General features: G+C 49.6%; 1 long non-coding RNA gene across 1 annotated transcript; it reads left to right on the forward strand.

Moving 5' to 3' along the window:
• Positions 1–1,400: 1,400 nt before the first annotated feature.
• Positions 1,401–6,664, forward strand: LOC132538668 (uncharacterized). Its single transcript, XR_009550021.1, has 2 exons — positions 1,401–1,983; positions 6,451–6,664. It is a non-coding gene; the product is annotated as an uncharacterized LOC132538668 (long non-coding RNA).
• Positions 6,665–6,889: the final 225 nt, after the last annotated feature.

Consider the following 6,889-nt stretch of genomic DNA (forward strand, 5'->3'; position numbering starts at 1 on the left):
AGGTGGAAACACCCGGAAGAGCACTGTGTGGATGGAAGGGCGCCGCAAGGTGTGATGAACGAGTGTGGAGTCAGGTCTGAAGTGTTGAGGGCAGAGGGCAGACCCTCGGTCACTCTCTGGAGTTGGGGTTGCTTCCCGGCAAGTTTTCAGAACACGCCTTGTAGTGTGCGCAGAATGGTTGTCTCAAGGGGCTGGGTCACGAAGGCCCAGTCTAGCCCAGCCCCTTGGCCACCATGCTTCTTTGGACTTGGGCGATGGCTGTCGAATAGGACCATTTCTTTTTAACCTTATCTTAGATTCTTTTATTTTGCCACCAGGGTTATCACTGGGTTTGGTGCCTATGTGACAAATCCACCACTTCTGCTGGCTTATTTTATTATTTTTTTTTAGAGAGATACAGAGAAATACAGCACCATGGGGTTGGAGGGAGGAAGAAAGAGAGAAAGAGACTCTTGCATCCTGCTCTATGGGTTGGGGGGGGGGGGGAAGAAGAAAGAGAGAGAGACTCCTGCGTCCTGCTCCATGGGGTCGGGGGAGGAAGACAGAGAGAGACTCCTGCGTCCTGCTCCATGGGGTTGGGGGAGGAAGACAGAGAGAGACTCCTGTGTTTGCTCCATGGGGTCGGGGGAGGAAGATAGAGAGAGACTCCTGCGTCCTGCTCCATGGGGTCGGGGGAGGAAGACAGAGAGAGAGACTCCTGTGTCCTGCTCCATGGGGTTGGGGGAGGAAGACAGAGAGAGAGACTCCTGTGTCCTGCTCCATGGGGTCGGGGGAGGAAGACAGAGAGAGAGACTCCTGCGTCCTGCTCCATGGGGTCGGGGGAGGAAGACAGAGAGAGACTCCTGCATCCTGCTCCATGGGGTCGGGGGAGGAAGATAGAGAGAGACTCCTGCGTCCTGCTCCATGGGGTCGGGGGAGGAAGACAGAGAGAGACTCCTGCATCCTGCTCCATGGGGTCGGGGGAGGAAGACAGAGAGAGACTCCTGCATCCTGCTCCATGGGGTCGGGGGAGGAAGACAGAGAGAGACTCCTGCGTCCTGCTCCATGGGGTCGGGGGGGAGGAAGACAGAGAGAGACTCCTGCGTCCTGCTCCATGGGGTTGGGGGAGGAAGACAGAGAGAGACTCCTGCATCCTGCTCCATGGGGTCGGGGGAGGAAGACAGAGAGAGACTCCTGCATCCTGCTCCATGGGGTTGGGGGAGGAAGACAGAGAGAGAGACTCCTGCGTCCTGCTCCATGGGGTCGGGGGAGGAAGACAGAGAGAGACTCCTGCATCCTGCTCCATGGTGTATGGTGTGTGAAGCCCCCCACCCCTATACACCAGGTGTGGACCTGGGTCTTAAACCTGAGTCCTTGGACATGGTAGGTTGTATGCTAAGGCCTGTGTGCCCCTGCCGGCCCTCACCTTAGGTTCTTTGAACCATGGGTAGCTGGTCTTGAAAACGCCTGTTCTTGGCCATTATCTGGTGAGTCTGCCAAACTAATTGATCTTGAAACTGAAAGGGCCAAGACAGCTAGTTAAACTGCTTCCTCATTCCTGGGGAGGAACTCAGCCTTTCTGAGAGGACCACAGTCAATGCATGGGAGGCCTGGGCAGAGCCCTGCAAAAGTCTCTCTGCATGATTGTGGCCTGGGATTTATTTATGAGGCCATGGAGACTACTGTCATATTTGATTACTAAATTCATAAACACTCGCAGAAATGGAGTTTGGCGGGGCGAGAATCCCACAGACTCATCTGTTCCTGTCTTTGGCCGACGGGCACCTTTCCACGTTTGGGTGTTGTCCTCACTGGAATGACTCACAGCTCCGACTATGTATTTATTTCAGTCCAGAGTTCGAGCGCGATGCTTTATGATCCATCGTGGGAACTGTCTGTGTGCAGAATGCCCTCGCTCATATGGGAGATACTGAGGTTCCCTCTTATTTCTGCCTTTGGGCAGCAGTTATGATGTGAAAGCAATAGTGTGGAGCTGGAAGTGAGGTAAGCTTAGACGAACCGGGGTTCTGCGCCAGATTTACTGGAAAAATCTTGAACAATTCATGTGATTTTATAGCTCCAGTTCCGTGGCCTCTAACATGAGACTAATACTATCTACTCCGACAACTGTAAATGTCAAATAAAAGATGTGTGTCTTAGTATTCTTAATGGCAGGTAACAGAATTTGGTTTTGTGAAGTAGACAGACGTTTATGAAAGGAGAAGAGTTCGCACGTCACTGGGAGTGTAGCAACAATGGTCTTTGGACTCAGCTTCCCAGAATCCCACTACCAATACTGCCGCAGAGAGCCTTAGGGCCACTTCGCTGCAGCTCTGGTCAGAAACCAGCACAGCAGAAGCTGTCCTCACTGTGTGGGGACTCCGGATCCTCTCCCCAGTGTGCGCACCAGACAGGTGCATCTCCCTGAGCGGCCTGCACAGGCTAAACCCCTGTGTACGGTCCTCCCTCTGCTCCAGCCACTCCTCTATCTTACCATGCATCTTGCCCTCTGATATTTTGTTACTGCTGCTACACACTAGGCTTCTTTTTCTCCTTTAAAATAAGTAAAAAAAAAAATTAATTTATTTTAATGAGAGACAGAGGAAGGCACAGAGAAAGACCGGAGCACTGCTCAGCCCTGACTGATGGTGGTGCTGGCGAGAACCCAGGCCCTCAGGCATAAGAGTCTTTTGCTGAACCATTATGCTGTCTCCTCAGCCCACTTGCCTTTCCTCTTTCTCTCTATCCATCAAAGTCCTTCCCCCCCGAAATATAGTTTATGCTCTCTTGTTACAAGTTCCACAGATTAAGGGATTTCCCTGTCTTTGAAATTGAAAACCAATTTTTGACTGATAAACCTCTTTTCTTTTTTAGAACTTGAAATATTCAATATGTTTTTCCCCTGGATTACTGAATTAATAGTGAATTATAAGACTATATGTTAATAAGGGTATATCTTCACACCACTCCCACCAGCCGAGGACTGCTCCCCACTGTCAATACCCTTACAGGGAACCTGAAAGTCCCCCGCCCCAAATCCTTCACTTGGGCGCAATACACCAACCCCAGTCCCAGTTCTGCTGTGTGTCCCTTCTGTTCTCATTTCTCAGCTTCTGTCAGGAGTGGGGTCACCCCATCTTCATCCTTCTCTTTCTGGCTGATCTCACTTCACATGATCCTTCAAGCTCCATCCAGGATGAGGTAAAGAAAGTGAACTCACCTTTTTTTTTTCTTTATTGGTTTACAGTTGACAGTAAAATACAATAGTTTGTAATGCATAACTTCTCTTGGTTTTGCACATAACATTCACCCCTCTAGGTCCTCCTCTGCCATCGTGTCCCAGGACCTGAACCTTCCCCACCTCCACAGACCTTTACTTGGCATTCTCTGTTCTACTTATTTGTTGTCTGTGAGTGGGGTCATTCCACATTCATCCTCTTTCTGAGTGATCTCACTTCACAGGATTCCTTGAAGCTCCATCCAAGATGAGGGGAAGAAGGTGAAGTCACCGTTTTTAATAGCTGAGTTGTATTCCATTGTGTATATAGATCGCAGCTTGCTCAGCCACTCATCTGTTGTTGGACACCTGGGTTGCTTCCAGGTTTTGGCTATTACAAATTGTGCTGCCAAGAACATATGTGCACACAGATCTTTTTGGATGGGCGTGCTGGGTTCCTTAGGATCTATCCCCAGGAGGGGAATTGCAGGATCATAGGGTAGATCCATTTCTAGCCTTCTGAGAGTTCTCCAGACTGTTCTCCACAGAGGCTGGACCCATTGACATTCCCACCAGCAGTGCAGGAGGGTTCCTTTGTCCCCACACCCTCTCCAGCATTTGCTGCTGTTACCTTTTCTGATGTATGACATTCTCACAGGAGTGAAGTGATATCTCATTGTTGTCTTGATTTGCATTTCTCTGACAATCAGAGACTTGGAGCATTTTTTCATGTGTTTGTTGGCCTTTCAGATCTCTTCTGTGGTGAATATTGTGTTCATATCCTTTCCCCATTTTTGGATGGTGTGTTGTTGTTGTAGTTGCTGAGTTTGGTGAACTCCTTGCTCACTGCATATGTTGACTATTATTCCTTTGTCTGATGGCTGGCAAAGATTCAGCATCATTTATATGGTGTTGCCACTACTTATTTAATTCTTTATTGTGTGTATTTTTGTACCTTCCCATCTGGTTCCCTCAACTCAACTACACATTTATTGATAACAAGAATAGGTAAGGAGTCAGGCCGTAGTGCAACAGGTTAAGCACACGTGGTGCAAAGCGCAAGGACCAGCGTAAGGATCCCGGTTCGAGCCCCAGGCTCTCCACCTGCAGGGGAGTCGCTTCACAAGTGGTGAAGCAGGTCTGCAGGTGTCTGTCTTTCTCTCCTCCTCTCTATGTCTTCCCCTCCTCTCTCCTATTTGTCTCTGTCCTATAAAACAACAACATCATCAATGACAACAGTAATAGTAACCACAACAATGATTGAAAAAAAAACAAGAATAGTCCTCAGGATCAGTGGATTCATGGTGCAGGCACTGAGCCCCAGTAATAACCCTGGAGGCAAAAAAAAAAAAAAGAAAAGAAAGAAAGAAAGAAAGAAAGAAAGAAAGAAAGAAAGAAAGAAAGAAGGAGTATGTATACAAGGTGATGGTCTTTAGAGTACTGAGCACAAGCCAAACACCCAGCACTTCAGCTTGTCAGAAGTCAGCTGCAATGTGATCTGACAGAACTGGCGTCAGCAGAGACTGGGTATTGAGATAAGCTCCACAGACTCCTTTCCGGGGCTGGGGACCCGTCCTTCAGCCGCCCCGCTCCGTGTGCTTCTCACCTGGAGGCCTGGACTCTCCCTTCCTCCACCGCACGGCCATGTCTCTGGCCCCGGCCTGCTCATCTCCAGAATATTCCCTAGCACATCTCTACACTCGTCTCCAGGTGTTTTCCTGGCAGCTCAGCCTGCAGCAGGAGCTATGTGGGGAGACAGGAACATAGACAGTCTGAAGGCTCTGAGCTCCTCGAGCTGTGTTCAAATGTCGGCATGACTTCTTTGAAAAGCCTGAATGTTTAGAAGTCAGAGATCGGTAAGAATTAACATTTTTCCAATAAGGAAACTAAGATTTTAATGACAAAGCAGCGTCTTTGTGGGCAGGTAGGAGATAGCGTTTTTATTCAAAGAATGCTACCTGTGTCCACAACTAAGAGGGTTTGAACATGTCTGTCTTATTGCTTATATGCAGACACTTTGTGTCAAAGATCTCTGAAGGGCCCAGCCAGATGGAAACTGACTAAAGCACGACCCTGATAAACGAGAGTTGTCTGAGCTTGCTAAGTGAGTCAAGAAACCAAAGGGAGATGAGGAGATGGTCCTGCACCGGAACCCAGGAACCCAGGGGCTTGCATGATGACCCACTCAGGTCTGACCGCTGGCTCCTCAAATGCTGGCGCCGAGCAAGGCTCTGACTTCTCTTTCCCCTGTGAAAACAAGTAAGCAGGGAAGCAGTGCCAGAAACAACAGGAACAGAGCTGAGCCTGCTTACCATTCAGCTGCGTCTTCAGAGCCTCAGGGTCAGTGTTGATGCTGAGTCACCAGGCTGGTTCTGACCTTGACTTGCTGCGCTAGTTGTGCATCGGTGACTTTGTGGGCTTTTTTTTTCTTTTAAGGCATCTTTTTGTTGCTAAAACTCTGACCTGGAAGTGGTGTGTCTCAGCTGAGGTCTGATTTGGTGCCTCCTGTCTTTGAGTACCAGCTTTTAGTCCTGGGAATCTCTCCCTCGCCACTTCCAGCTACAAGCCACATGTGTCTGCACTCACCTGTGACTTACGTGGTTTTCTTCCTCCTCCCTCCCACCCTCCTTCCCTCCCTTCTTTCTTTCATTTCTCTCTCCCTCTCCCTCTCCCTCTCCCTCTCCCTCTCCCTCTCCCTCTCCCTCTCTCTCTCTCCCTCTCTCTCTCTTTTCCAGCTGTTGTTTCTTTAACTCGGACCCGGAAGTGGTGAGCCTCAGCTGCCAGTTGTCCCTGAGCGCAGCCTCTCATCCTGGGAATCGCTCCCTTGCCACTTCTCTGTCCTCGAGCCACACCTGTCTGTGTTCACCTGTGGCCTGGTGAGGTTCTGAAGAGATCCTGGCTGCATTTTGTTGAGTTTCCTGGAAATTCTCATTACTTTTCCGAGTTATTGGGGAGAGCAAAACTCTGCAGCTGCTACTCCAGGGCCGCACCCCCGATGTCCTCATGTCGACTGAAGATAAAATGCAGCCATTCACTCGTGGCTTTGCGGTCAGCATTGGCCATGTATGACGATAGTCACTGTTGACTCGGCAAACGAGCTCACCTGCTTACTGAGCTTGCTGTGCTCCAAGGCTTCAGGGCAGCTCCGCCTGCTTACTGAGCTTGCTGTGCTCCAAGGCTTCAGGGCAGCTCCGCCTTGCTGAGGAAGCTTCGGTGCCATGGTGTCTTTCTTCTCTCCTTCTGTTTCTTTCTAGTTGGAAAGTCAGCCTGGAGCAGTGACACCCTGGTGACAACAGCAACAACCAAGGGAAGATATTCACTGCTATTCTGCAATGGCTGACTTTACGCGTGGGATCGTGTTCCTTGTGGAATCTGTAATCATGCTGCGTGTAGAGCAGGGCTGTTCTCTTTCTGCCTGCAAACTCAGAGCCTGACAGCTAGAAATAAATTTGGGCTTCATGCAGAGAATGTGTGTGTCTTAGTGTACATACTGGGAGAGAGAGGAAGACATGTTGCAAGTAAGTGGGCATCCGAGCCTTCCAGTTCCACTCATTGTGTGCGGTAGTCTCTCCCCTGTGTCTGTCTTTGGGGGACCATCTGTGTAAATCACCTCTGACTCGGGAGAAGGATTCTTTTTTCCTTTTACTCATCTGCTATGCCAAACCGTTTGGAACATTCACACATCAGAGCAGC

The sequence above is a fragment of the Erinaceus europaeus genome, chromosome 5 (genome assembly GCF_950295315.1).
Source record: "Erinaceus europaeus chromosome 5, mEriEur2.1, whole genome shotgun sequence".
Taxonomy (NCBI): Eukaryota; Metazoa; Chordata; class Mammalia; order Eulipotyphla; family Erinaceidae; genus Erinaceus; species Erinaceus europaeus.